The sequence below is a fragment of the Urtica dioica genome, chromosome 2 (assembly GCF_054948205.1).
Source record: "Urtica dioica subsp. dioica isolate 48M chromosome 2, U.dioica_male_clone48M_v1_H2, whole genome shotgun sequence".
Classification (NCBI taxonomy): domain Eukaryota; kingdom Viridiplantae; phylum Streptophyta; class Magnoliopsida; order Rosales; family Urticaceae; genus Urtica; species Urtica dioica.
Window position 1 is genome coordinate 10,735,411 of NC_142757.1, and position 15,575 is coordinate 10,750,985.

Here is a 15,575-nt window from a genome sequence, read left to right on the forward strand (position 1 = left end):
TGTAACGGAACGTTTTAAGATGTTGTTTAAAGCTTTTATTTGTGTTTTATTAGCAGGGTAATAACATAGAATAAAAGAAATAACAACATGCATAAAACGATTCAAGTAAATAAACGAAACTAGCAAGAAAATAAAACTAGTCACAAAATTTACTCGAAAAATCTCAAACCTTTAAAACACATTTTTCAATATAAAAAATTAAAAACTTTTAGAACTGATTCTAATGTGTTTTAACATCATCCCAAACTTATAGAAAATCAACATGGTTTTTAATTTAAAGGCATGAGCAATAAATTAAAAAAAATCTAAGATTACAATTCTAACTTGTCACAAAATTAGTAAACTTTCGAAAACGATTTTCAAGCTCATAATTTAAAAACATGCACATGCATTCCTTTGACCATAGCTCTGATACCATTTGTTGTAATCGATCTAGGGTTTGAGAAAAAGTTTAACGCTTCGTTAAGCGGCGGAATTTTAAAAATTTTCTTTTTAAGTAAAACTAGTTTTTACTAACCTAGACAAGAGCATATGCATGTAAATAAAAACTAATATGAGCTATAAAAGTTACTAACCTTTCTTGAAGCTTGAACTTTGAAGAAGCTTGTGGAAAGTTTGCAACGCTCGTCTCCCCTCGTAGCACGTCTCTCTTTCTTTCCTCGGCACCTCGAGCAACCACGAAAGTTTCTATCACTAAATCACTCGAAAAGAAGGAATCAGTGAGTGGGCACTTTTAAACACTACGACTTGAGAACGAGTCTCGAAGTCGCAGAGCTAAACACTAGGTCGAGTGAGGACCTAGGTGCCAAGACAAGAAATAATCGAAAATAAACTAGAGAGAGAGAGAGGAAGGGGCGGCCAAGTCTAGAGAGAGAAGCTCTCAATCTCTAAAACTTTGCATGAATGAAATGTGAGGAATGGGGCTCCTATTTATAGGAGAGGTTTTACCTTCAATAAGGTAGTTTCCTCTTCTATAGAATATCACATATTCATGAGCAAAAATCCTTTATTTCCCATTCTATCTTGGGCGCCCAAGGCTGCCTCCTAGAGGCTTGGATTTGTTTCCTTTTTTGTTCCTTGGCTTGCCCTTTTCTCACTTGGCCGAATTTCCTACAAGCATGTGTGGGAAATTTGTTTCCTCTTTTTCTTTTGGCAAGTATCTAAATACATTTATGCACAAAATAAACTCTCTTTCCTTGGGTATTATGGGCGCCCATTTCACTTCTAGAAGGAGCTTCTAGAAGCTTCTTCATTTATTCATGAGAACATGAAAAAGGCCCATTAAGAGTTTTCAATAAAATTCTTATGAAATGAAATTAATTCACAAGGCCCAATGATCAAGTCATGGCCGAGTGAAACATGTCATAAAATGACCTTGTCAAAAAATTTATTGACATTCATTTCATCCTTTGTCTCAAAAGACAAAAATACCCTTTTAACTATTTTCGTTCTTGTTTTGGCTTAGCTTCCAGTTTAACTATTCCTATCGATGTGATTCGTGACAGTGACCTCATGGACCCAAATGAACAAAGCTTTAGCTAAACACTTGGACTCAAAAGTTCACAAACCTTTTCCAAGTTTAGCTTAATGCCAACTGACTCCACTAAAGAGCTGACACTGAAAATCTCTCGGTTCAAATGAATTTATTTTCTACTCAAGAATTCGACCTAATTATGATGAGCGGATCCACTGAATATTATCTATGTTTACCCTTCATGAATGTCATCAGCTAGTCGGGATTTACTAAATTACCATTTTACCCTTCTAGCTGTTATTTCCTCAACTCCTTTGTCGCTTGTGAATAAGTTAGAAACAATGTATTGACGAGGAGCTAACAAGTCACATTGTTTCATCCAAAAGAGTCAGGACTCAATTTGGACACTGGCCAGTTCATTTATTCACACTCCAAGGAACAAAGCATGAGGTGACATACATTGCATTTCAGCAATCTTGTACATGAATTCCATATCTATGAGAACTTCACAAAGTTACTCATGACAGACTCACAACTTAGTACTTCACCAATAGGCCTTGTTCGGAATCACATAGTGAGTCCGAACTTTGACTTTCTCAAATGAGAATACTAAGGTGTGAAATGGCATGTCTCATTTCAGGATTAAGGTAAGCATGATGCAATTCATACATAGTGACTTCGAGACATAAGAGGTTAAATGGTTTGTTCTTATCTTGTCTCTAGAAGTGCACTGGTCAATTCAGTACCTTCGGAAGATACCTAGAAGAACTATAGAGTTCCTAACTCTCAATGCCTCATAACCAGACATCATAGATTCTTCTAACAATCATACTGAGGTCAATAGTCCTTTGACCCTAAGATTGCGAATATATCGTTTTAAGCAAACTACGAAGAGTTTGTTCATGCAAATCTACATTTGTCTCTTCGTAAGTTGTTTAGTTTGTTTATGGACTAAAAGACTATGGTTTTATCATAAAGCTTCAGACAAGGAAGATTGAATGAACGTTTCAACTTTTTATGAATGAATAAGCAATTACAAGCAAGAGTCTTCGTAAGACTATATGACATCAAATGTACATAAATAGACACTACTACTCTTCTTGTGGGCACCATTGACAACAGTTTCCTCTTCTATAGAATATCACATATTCATGAGCCAATTTCCCTTTTCCTTCAAAGAGGTGCACGTCCAAGACAAAACAAGTAAGTCCTTGGATTTGTTTCCTCTTTTGTTTGCTTCTCTCTTGACCACATTTGGGCGCCCACCATGTTTCCTCTTAGGGGAAATTTGTTTCCTCTTTTTCTTTTGGCAAGTATCTTGATACATTTATGCACAAAATATTCTCTCTTCCTATGGGTATTATGGGCGCCTATCACCTTCTAGAAGGGGCTTCTAGAAGCTTTTCCATTTTGTTCATGACAACATGAAAAAGGCCCATTAAGAATTTTCAATAAAATTGTTATGAAATGAAATTAATCCACAAGGCCCAATTAATCATATTATGGCCGAGTGACATTAAGTCATCAAATGAACTTGTCAAAAAATTTATTGACATTCATTTCATCCTTTGTCTCAAAAGACAAAAATACCCTTTTGACTATTTTCGTTCTTGTTTTGACTTAGCTTCCAGTTTAACTATTCCTATCGATGTGATTCGTGACAGTGACCTCATGGACCCAAATGAACAAAGCTTTAGCTAAACACTTGGACTCAAAAGTTCACAAACCTTTTCCAAGTTTAGCTTAATGCCAACTGACTCCACTAAAGAGCTGACACTGAAAATCTCTCGGTTCAAATGAATTTATTTTCTACTCAAGAATTCGACTTAATTATGATGAGCGGATCCACTGAATATTATCTATGCTACCCTTCATGAATGTCATCAGCTAGTCGGGATTTACTAAATTACCATTTTACCCTTCTAGCTGTTATTTCCTCAACTCCTTTGTCGCTTGTGAATAAGTTAGAAACAATGTATTGACGAGGAGCTAACAAGTCACATTGTTTCATCCAAAAGAGTCAGGACTCAATTTGGACACTGGCCAGTTCATTTATTCACACTCCAAGGAACAAAGCATGAGGTGACATACATTGCATTTCAGCAATCTTGTACATGAATTCCATATCTATGAGAACTTCACAAAGTTACTCATGACATACTCACAACTTAGTATTTCACCAATAGGCCCTGTTCGGAATGACATAGTGAGTCCGAACTCTGACTTTCTCAAATGAGAATACTAAGGTGTGAAATGGCATGTCTCATTTCAGGATTAAGGTAAGCATGATGCAATTCATACATAGTGACTTCGAGACATAAGAGGTTAAATGGTTTGTTCTTATATTGTCTCTAGAAGTGCACTGGTCAATTCAGTACCTTCGGAAGATACCTAGAAGAACTATAGAGTCCCCAACTCTCAATGCCTCATAACCAGACATCATAGATTCTTCTAACAATCATACTGAGGTCAATAGTCCTTTGACCCTAAGATTGCGAATATATCGTTTTAAGCAAACTACGAAGAGTTTGTTCATGCAAATCTACATTTGTCTCTTCGTAAGTTGTTTAGTTTGTTTATGGACTAAAAGACTATGGTTTTATCATAAAGCTTCAGACAAGGAAGATTGAATGAACGTTTCAACTTTATTAATGAATGAATAGGCAATTACAAGCGAGAGTCTTCGTAAGACTATATGACATCAAATGTACATAAATAGACACTACTACTCTTCTTGTGGGCACCATTGACAACAATTGAGAGACTCTCTCTCTAGACATTGTGGCCAAACTCCTCTCTCTCTCTCTCTCTAGTTTATTTTCGATTTTGTTTTGGCACCTAGGTCCTCATTTGACCTAGAGTTTAGCTCTGCGACTTCAAGACTCTTTCTTAAGTCGTAGTGTTTAAAAGTGCCCACTCACTAATTCCATTTCTCTCGAGTGATTTAGTGATAGAAACTTTCGTGGTTGCTCGAGGTGCCGAGGAAAGAAAGAGGGACGTGCTGCGAGGGGAGATGAGCGTTGCAACTTTCTAAGAGCTTCTCAAAGATCAAGCTTCAAGAAAGGTTAGTAAACTTCTTAGCTCATAATAGTTTTTAATTACGTGTACTTGCTCTTTTGTCTAGGTTACTAAAAACTGGTTTTACTTGTAAAAGAAAATTTTTAAAATTCCGCCGCTTTTAAAATTTTTAATTATTTTCTTAAACCCTAGATCGATTCCAACATATAGAACGTGAAGCTCAAAGCTGGAGGGAGATAATCGCACTCTATGAAGATGTTTCTCATATCACGTGGAATCGTTTTATCAACCTATTCTATTAAAAGTACTTGGGCGAAGCTAATCACTCAGGTAACGTACGAGAGTTATGAATCTTAAACAAGGAAAGCTCTCGGTAGCTGAGTATGTGGGCAAGTTTGATGAACTTACAAAGTTCTCGTCCTTTATGGTACCGACTGATCAATCACGCAAGATGAAGTTTATGCATGGGCTCAATGTCAAAATTGTGCATTAGGTTGGTAGTGGTGACTTCGGGCCGTGAACTTATGCGAATGCCGTTCAAAGGGCATTAAGGATTGATGGTTAGCGTGTAGCACAAGTTGATCCAGTTAACAAGTCGATGATCATCCCACATGAGTCTGTAGTTGAAGTCGAGAAGAAGAACTTTCTCGACAAGAAGAACAAGAGTTGGGATAGAAACTTCAAGTCCAGGGTGCAAATAAATGAAGAGAATTACATAGGAAATCAAAGCGAGAACCGGTATAAGAGGCCAAGGGTTGAGGATTTTGTTGGTATTGATGCCCACAAGAAGAGTAGTAGTCATTACTTAGATACATTTGATGTAATAAAGTCTCACGAAGACTCTTGCTTGTAACTGCTGAATAATTAATAAAAAAGTTGAAACTTTCATTCATTCTTCCTTGTCTGTTTGAAGCTTTATGAGAAACCATAGTCTTTAGTCCTTAAACAAACCTAACAACAAATGAAGAGTCAAATATAGATTTGCATGAACAAACTCTTCACGGTTTGCTTAAAACCACATATTCACAATCTAAGGATCAAAGGGCTATTGATCTCAGTATGATTGTATAGGAGAATCTATGATGTCTGGTTATGAGATATAGAGAGTTGGAGACTCTATAGTTCTTCCTAGGTATAATCTGAAGATACTGAATTGACCAGTGCACCTCTAGAGAAATTGTAAGAACAAACCATTTAACCTCTTCTGTCTCAGAGTCGCTATGTATGAATTGCATCATGCTTACCTCAATCCTGAAATGACACATGCCATTTCATAGCTTACGTATTCTAATTTGAGAAAGTCAGAGTTCTAGATTCACTATGTGATATAGACAAGACTTATTGGTGAAGTACTAAGATGTCATGAACAACTTTGTGAAGATCTCATAGATATGGAATTCATGTACAAGATTGCTGAAATGCAATGTATATCACCTCATGCTTTGTTCCTTGGAATGTGAATAAATGAACTGGCCAGTTTCCAAATTGAGTCATGACTCTTTTGGATGAATCAATGTGAATTGTTAGCTACTCATCAATACATTGTTTCTAACTTATTCACAAGCGACAAAGGAGTTGAGGAAATAACAACTAAAAGGGTAAAATAGTAATTTTGTAAATCTCATCTAGTTGATGATATTCATGAAAGGTAAACATAGATAATATTCTATGGATCCACTCATCACAATTAAGAAGAATTCTTGAGTAGAAAATATATTCACTTGAACCAAGAGATTTTAGTGTCAACTCTTTAGTGGAATCAGTTGACATTAAGCTAGAACTTGGAAAAGGTTTGTGAACTTTTGAGTCCAAGTATGCTAGCTCAAGCTTTGTTCATTTGGATCCATGAGGTCACTACTACAAGTCATTAGAGTAGGATTAGTTAAACAAGAAAGCTAAGTTAAAACAAGTTCAAATGTTGAACTAGACAAGTTTTACGAAAATTGTCTAAAGGGTAATTTTATCCATTAGGACATAAGATGGTATGAATGTCAATAAATAAGTTCTTTGACATTGTCATATGATGACAATGAATTTTAGTCACACGGCCAACATCATTTAATTGGGCCTTGATGTTTGAATTTCATTTCATGGAATTTTATGTGAAAATTCTACATGGGCTTTTCTTATATTGTCATGAACAAATAAAGAAACATCTAGAAGCATGTTCTAGAAGAAATTTTCGTGGCCACCATCAAATTTGCTCCACGAAGTAATAAAGTGGGCGGCAAGCAAGGAGGGAAACAAATGAGGAATTAAATCGAAGGACTTGATGCACTACGTTGCACGTCCAAGAGGAGAAGAGGAAACAAGGGATTTTCTCATGAATATGTGATATTAAATAGAAAAGAGGAAACTACCTTTTCAAGGCAATCCCTCCTCCTGTAAATACCCCACCTCATTCACAATATGTATCAGAGCTTGCTAGAAGCGATAATATTTTCTTAATCCTAGATCTATTCCAACAAACGGTATCACAGCTATGGTCAAAGTTTAAGCATGTTCATATAATTTAAACTATGAGTTTGAACATTGTTTTCTTAATTTTACTCGGGTAATAAATTTGCTAGAATTCTTTTTTAGATTTTTTTTAAACTTATTGCTCGTGCCTTTAAATTAAAAGGCATGTTGATTTGCTACACCATTGAGATGGTATTAAAACATATTAGAATCAGTTCTAAAAGTTTTTAATTTTTTCATAATCAAAATCATGTTTTTGTTGTGAATGGTGCCCACAAGAAGAGTTGTAGTCTTTATTTTATACATTTGATGTAATAATGTAATAAAGTCTCACGAAGACTCTTGCTTGTAATTGCTTATTCATAAATAAAAAATTGAAACGTTCATTCATTCTTCCTTGTCTGTTTGAAGATTTATGATAAAACATTAGTCTTTAGTCCATAAACAAACTTAACAACTTTCGAAGAGACAAATGTAGATTTGCATGAACAAACTCTTCGTAGTTTTCTTAAAACGATATATTCGCAATCTAAGGGTCAAAGGACTATTGACCTCAGTACGATTGTTATGAGAATCTATGATGTCTGGTTATGGGGCATTGAGAGTTGGAGACTCTATAGTTCTTCTAGGTATCTTCCGAAGGTACTGAATTGACCAGTGCACTTCTAGAGACAAGATAAGAACAAACCATTTAACCTCTTATGTCTCGAAGTCACTACGTATGAATTGCATCGTGCTTACCTTAATCCTGAAATGAGACATGCCATTTCACACCTTACGTATTCTCATTTGAGAAAGTCAGAGTTCGGACTCACTATGTGATTCCGAACAGGACCTATTGGTGAAGTACTAAGTTATGAAGATGTCATGACTAACTTTGTGACATGGTCATATGATGACTAATAACACTCGGCCATGATATGTTCATTGGGCCTTGTGAATTAATTTCATTTCATAGAATTTTACTTGAAAATTCTTAATGGGCTTTTCTTATGTTGTCATGAACAATTAAAGAAAAATCTAGAAAGCCTTTCTAGAAGGCTTTTTGGCCGTCCAACCCAATGAAATGGGAGATAAAATTCGTGCAGCCCTTAGTGAGAAAGAGAGTTTATTTTGTGCATTAATGTATGAAGATACTTGCTAAAAGAAAAAAGAGGAAAAAAATTTGCTTCTAGAAGCAATGAGGAATTCGGCCAACCAAGAGAGGAACTAAATGAGGAAACAAATCCAAGGCATTGTTGGACAAGGTTGGACGTGCAAAGCAAGGGAAAAAATAGGAAATAAGATTTACTCATGAATATGTGATATTCTATAGAAAAGATGAAACTACCTTTTGAAGGTAATCCTCCTCCTATAAATACCCCACCTCATTCCTCTCATTTCATTCATTCCACACAAGTTAGAGATTGAGAGACTCTCTCTCTAGACCTTGTGGCCGATTTCTCCTCTCTCTCTCTCACTAGTTATTTTTGTTTTTGTTTTGGCACCTAGGTCCACATTTGACCTAGTGTTTTAGCTCTTCGACTTTGAGACTTGTTCTTGAGTCGTCGTGTTTAAAAGTGCCCACACACTAATTCCTTTCTTTCTCGAGTGATTCATGTGATAGAAACTTTCGTGGTTGCTCGAGTTGCCGAGGAAAGAAGAGAGACGTGCTGCGAGGGGAGACGAACGTTGCAACTTTCCAAAAGCTTCTCAACGTTCAAGCTTCTAAAAAGGTTAGTAAATTTATTATGCTCATAATAGTTTTTATTTACATGTACTTGCTCTTTATCTAGGTTAGTAAAAACGTTTTACTTGTGAAAAGAAAATTTTTAAAATTCCGCCGCTTACTGAAGCTTTTAACTTTTTCTTAAACCCTAGATTAATTCCAACAAATGGTATCAGAGCTATGGTCAAACATATGCATGTACATGTAATTAAAATTATGAGCTTGAAAATCGTTTTCGAAAGTTTACTAATTTTGTGACAAGTTAGAATTGCTTTCTTAGATTTTTTTTTTAATTTATTGCTCTTGCCTTTAAATTAAAAATCATGTTGATTTTCTATGAGTTTGGGATGTTATTAAAACACATTAGAATCAGTTCTAAATTTTTTTAATTTTTTATATTTAAAAATGTGTTTTTTAAAAATCTTGTCTTTCTAGTTTCTTTTATTTACTTGAATCATTTTATGCTTGTTGTTATATCTTTTATACCATGTTATTATGATGTTAATGAACAAAAATAAAAGCTTTAACAACTCCCTAAAACGTTCCGTTACACTCGATTCTTTTTACGCACTCAAAGACCGAACTTTAATTATTTCTGTTTCCTTTGAGCTGGAGTAAAATCCGCAGTAAAAGTGGAATAACTCTCTGCTCGTAATTTTAAATTTAATGATTCTTGAATAAAATAAAAGGTATGTCTGTCCTCTTTCCAATGCCACCGGATTTAGGTTAAAAGGACATTGGAGCCGCCAGTTATGGCGATTTTACTCTGAGGTGCGCGGCTGTTCCAAAAGTCCAGTTTTTTAGAAATCCGGATTTTCAGCCCCACTACCAATGAGTTATAGAACTCTAATGAGAAAATTTTATTGAGCAAAAATGTTTTTCATAAGATTATAAACATGATGTGTAAGATTTTTTTATTTTTGAAAGTTTAATTGAAATTGAATTTTTAGAAAACTAGTTTGATTTTTGAAAAACCGTTTTCATTTTCAAACTTGAAAATATTTTGTCATCCAAATCAATTGAGTTTTCAAAACTATATCTGTATCACATATGTTCAAAATCTATATGCTCTTCAAAATTTAAGTGGGAGGTCTCTTCATAGATAAAGCCGAAAAAATAAAAAGATGTGTAATCTCAAATTTTCAAGTGTTCGAGTGAGTTGAAGTTCGCACTTCCCTCATGCACTTTCCCGAATAGAAAATAGGAAAAGATACGAGTATGTACATTGTGCCTTTATGCACTAATACTGCTCTGAACATGAAGATCTAGGATTCTTTTCTAGTTGTCCGCTATGTCGCTCTGTAACTAGGAAATATGTTTCCGAAAGTATAAGAGTCGATGTACCAACTCCAAAAACTAAGTGGGAGGGTTATACTCGTTGTTTGTAACCCACAATCCCCAACACTAATGAAAGGAGTAATTATCGCCAGACTAAGAGTCACCCTCGTGGCCCTCTCTTAAATGAGAGTACTCAACGGCATTTTTCTCTGATCATTGCTCAATGAGCTACGTCCGAGAGTTAAACAATGAGACAAGGCCTCCCCTCGGTGGATTGTTTTTTCAAAGTCGATATCTTGGACTAAGTGGTTGGTTACACACTTAGACTCAATCCCTAGTGATCCTCCCTCGAGGCTCTGCGAAAGGATGTGAGTGATCAAACCAATTTACAAGGTGGCTAGTTAAAATTGGTGTATTGAGATCTTGGCTAAGCATTAATGATGTGTCATTTACTTATAAATGGAGATTTTTTGCGGCCTTCTCTTGAGGGAGTAAATTATCGTTTGGTTTATAACACCTTTGGATTTTATCAAGTCTTAAACAAACTTAAATCCTAAACCAAAAGACTAATCATAAACTTGTTTCAACTTAATCAAGCAACATGTCTCTTAAACGTCTCTCAATCATCCTTTCCTCGAACAAACTCGAAAACAAAAACTACGTAGATTCGAAACATAACCTCGATATCCTCCTTACCATTAACAAGAACAAATGGGTACTCACCACCCCCTATCCTTAAACGAATGAAGATTCGACACAAGAAGACAAAGATGCCTTGGCGGCCTGGCTTTGCTCCGATGAGATTGTGAGGTGCTATATCTTACCCTCAATGAACAATGTGTTGCAACAACAACATTGTGACGTCGAGACTGCCGCCGACATGCTCAACAATCTCCATGAGATGTTTGAAGGGGAAAGGCGTCAAGCAAGGCAAAAAGCAGTCCGACAGTTTATGACCTGTCATATGAAGGCTAGGACTTCTGTTGGAGACTTTATGATACTGATCATTAGTTTTATGAATAAAATGGAAATCCTAGGATCTGAGATTGGTGGGAAGAATGTCATAGATATGATCTTAGAAACTCTCCCCACATCTCTTGATACCTCCAAGATGAACTACTCCATAAACAAGCTAGAGTACACTATTACCAAGCTTATGAAGGAACTTTGCACTGCTGTAGGTCTCACTAAGAGAAAGAGGAATCAAGGAGAGGCACATGCTACCGAGCAAAAAGCCTCCACGTGTGGAACGAAGAAGAGACCTCACAAGGCCGATAAAAAGAACTGTCATGCCTATCTCAAAGCAAAGGAACATAGTATTGTACTAGTTACTGAAGCATGCTTAGTAGCTGATAATGTATCAACGTGGATTCTTGAATCCGCTGCTACGAACCATGTTTGTTGTTCCTTGAATGGTTTCCAGAAAACCAAAAGCTTAGAGGAAGGCGAGTTTTGTTTCAAGTGGGGTGATGAGAGCCTGGTGTCTGCGAAGGCTGTGGGATCCGTGACGCTGTCTTTTGAAGACCGCACTTTAAACTTGAATAATGTTTATTTTGTTCCTACCTTTGGGAAGAACTTAATATCTGTTGCTTGTCTTCTTGAGCGAAATTATTGTTTAAAGTTCATTAAGAATGGCATTCGTATTTCGTTTCCTGATAATTCTTTTGTCACTGATGCATGTATGAAGAATGCTCTTTTTTACATCTATCCCACTCAACCTTCTCTTTTAGACACCGAAATAGATAATGATCTAGTTAGGGAGCCAAATAGGATCAAACTTTCTGAATCCTCCGATCTAACAAAATCAACATACCTATGACACTTAAGACTTGGTCATATCAGTCTAGATAGGATTAAGAGACTTGTGAGGGACGGTCCACTCCAAGCCTCTGCAATAGGTTCACTACCTACTTGTGAATCTTGCATAGAAGGAAAAATGACTAAGCGACCTTTCTCCGATAAGGGTCGAAGAGCCACTGAGTTGCTGGAACTAGTACATTCTGATGTATGTGGTCCGCTCAGTCAACAAGCACGTGGATGATACGAATACTTCGTTACCTTCACCGATGATTACTCACGATATGGTTTTGTCTATTTGCTCAAACAAAAATCCGAGACCTTTAACGTATTTAAGGTCTTTAGGGCTTTAGTGGAAAAGCAAACTGGCAAACTGATCAAAACCCTTCGATCCGATCAAGGTGGTGAGTATATGTCTAGAGAGTTCGATGACTTTCTTAAAGAAGAAGGTATCGCTTCTCAGCTTACCGCACCTGGCACACCTCAACAAAACGGAGTATCAGAGAGAATGAACCGAACTCTAAAGGAGATGGTTAGATAAATAATGAGTTACTCATCACTCCCTCTTTCCTTTTGGGGGTATGCCCTCGAAACAGCCGCTTACATTCTGAATTAAGTTCCGTCTAAAACGGTTCCTGGTACTCCTTATGAAAGATGGATTGGCCGTAAAGTGAATCTGGGCCACATCCGAATTTGGGGTTGCCCTGCACATGTGCTAAGGCAAAAGACTAGCAAGTTGGCTAGTAGGTCAGATTTCTGCCTATTTGTGGGATATCCAAAGGAAACCAAAGGTTTCATTTTCTATAGTCCCGAGGACGATAAGACTTTCGTTAGCACGAATGCTCGTTTCCTTGAGGAGGTCTTTATGAAAGATGAGAAACCTAGAAGCAAAATTGTGCTTGAAGAAAAGTTGGGTGAGGAAGCTTCTACCTCATCTATAAGAACCGTTCTTACCCCAACTGAAACACAACCTAACTCATCAGAATCTCGTCAAGTAGTACTTCGACGTAGCGGGAGCGCTACTCAAAAGCCTGAAAGGTACATGTCCTTTGGAGACTCTCTCGTAGCCGTCTCTGACATGGATGATCCTGTTTCCTATAGCCAAGTGATGGCTTGTTCTGAATCAAACCTTTGGCTTGATGCCATGAAAGTTGAAATGCACTCGATGTATGTCAACAAAGTGTGGAAACTTGTAGACCTTCCCGAAGGGGTTACACCTGTGGGGTGTAAGTGGATATACAAGGAGAAAAGGGGTCCGAATGGGAACGTCGAGACGTTCAAAGCACGACTTGTGGCTAAGGGTTATACCCAACAAGACGGGATTGACTATGAAGAAACCTTCTCGCCAGTCGCGATGCTTAAATCCATCCGCATACTTCTATCCATAGCTGCAGCTCTCGACTATGAGATCTGGCAAACGGATGTCAACCAGACGAGCGCATTTACATGGCTCAACCAGACGGTTTCGTGGAAAAAGGTCAAGAGACAAAGGTTTGTGAGTTACTTAAGTCCATTTATGGACTAAAGCAAGCATCTAGGTCATGGAATATTAGATTTGATGAAATTGTGAAAAGCTTCGGCTTTGAACAGTCAATAGATGAGCCTTGTGTTTACAAGTTAATACACGAAGGCAAAGTTGTGTTTCTGGTACTATATGTCGATGATATATTACTCATAGGTACCAATGTGGGTAAATTATCTGAGGTTAAGGTCTGGCTAGCAAAGCAATTCGACATGAAGGATCTAGGAGAAGTCGCGTACATTATGTGGATCCAAATCTTTCGAGATCGGAAAAACCAGACCCTGTCGCTCGCTCAAGCATCTTATATAGATAAATTGATGGATCACTTCTCGATGCAAGACTCCAAGAAGGGCCAAACACCCTTTAGGCTTGGAGTCTCACTCTCTAAGGACCAGTCTCCCAAGACTGCACAAGAGATTGAAGACATGAGGAAAATTCCTTACGCCTCTGCCGTAGGAAGCCTCATGTATGCTATGCTTTGCACTAGACCTGATATATATTTCGTCGTTGGCGTAGTTAGCCGTTTCCAATCCAACCCTGGACCCGAGCACTGGATTGCTGTTAAGCATGTTCTTAAGTATCTTCGAAGAACTAGGAACTTGATGCTTACATACTCAGGTACTGACCTGACTATGACGGGATATACCGACTCTGATTTTCAAGCGGTTAAGGATTCCAGGAAATCCACGTCGGGATATGTATTCATCCTTAATGGTGGAGCTGTTGTGTGGAGAAGTATTAAGCAATCTTGCATTGCTGACTAGGAACTTGATGCTTACATACTCAGGTACTGACCTGACTATGACGGGATATACCGACTCTGATTTTCAAGCGGTTAAGGATTCCAGGAAATCCACGTCGGGATATGTATTCATCCTTAATGGTGGAGCTGTTGTGTGGAGAAGTATTAAGCAATCTTGCATTGCTGACTCCACAATGGAAGCAGAATATGTGGCTGCTTGTGAAGCATCCAAAGAGGCTGTATGGCTTAGAAAATTACTTAAGTATTTAGAAGTAGTTCCAAACGTCGACGAGCCCATGACCCTTTATTGTGATAATAGTGGGGCTGTCGCTAACTCAAAGGAACTTAGAAGCCACAAGCGCTCTAAACATATTGAGAGGAAATACCATTTGATTCAACAGATCGTGCAGCGCGAAGATGTGGAAGTGAAGAAGATCTCAACGGTGGACAACCTGGCAGATCCATTCACCAAGGCCCTAGCGAACAAGGTCTTCGACCAACATCGAGAGGGATTAGGAATGAAGGACTACACACGTCTTCTTTGAGTCAAGTGGGAGTTTGTTGTCAAGGGTGCCCACAAGAAGAGTTGTAGTCTTTCTTTTGTACATTTGATGTAATAAAGTCTCACGAAGACTCTTGCTTGTATTTGCTTATCCATAAATAAAAATTTGAAACGTTCATTCATTCTTCCTTGTATGTTTGAAGATTTATGATAAAACATTAGTCTTTAGTCCATAAACAAAAATTAACAACTTTCGAAGAGACAAATGTAGATTTGCATGAACAAACTCTTCGTAGTTTTCTTAAAACGATATATTCGCAATCTAAGTGTCAAAGGACTATTGACCTCAGTACGATTGTTAGGATAATCTATGATGTCTGGTTATGGGGCATTGAGAGTTGGAGACTCTATAGTTCTTCTAGGTATCTTCCGTAGGTACTGAATTGACCAGTGCACTTCTAGAGACAAAATAAGAACAAACCATTTAACCTCTTATGTCTCGAACTCACTACGTTTGAACTGCATCGTGCTTACCTTAATCCTGAAATGAGACATGCCATTTCACAACTTACGTATTCTCATTTGAGAAAGTCAGAGTTCGGACTCACTATGTGATTTCGAACAGGGCCTATTGGTGAAGTACTAAGTTATGAAGATGTCATGAGTAACTTTGTGAAGTTCTCATAGATATGGAATTCATGTACAAGATTGCTGAAATTCAATGTATATCACCTCATGCTTTGTTCCTTGGAGTGTGAATAAATGAACTGGCCAGTGTCCAAATTGAGTCTTGACTCTTTTGGATGAAACAATGTGACTTGTTAGCTCCTCGTCAATACATTGTTTCTAACTTATTCACAAGCGACAAAGGAGTTGAGGAAATGACACCTAGATGGGTAAAATGGTAATTTTGTAAATCCCGACTAGCTGATGATATTCATGAAGGGTAAACACTGATAATATTCTGTGGATCCGCTCATTACAATTAGGTTGAATTCTTGAGTAGAAAATAAATTCATTTGAACCGAGAGATTTTCAGTGTCAACTCTTTAGTGGAGTCAGTTGACATTAAGC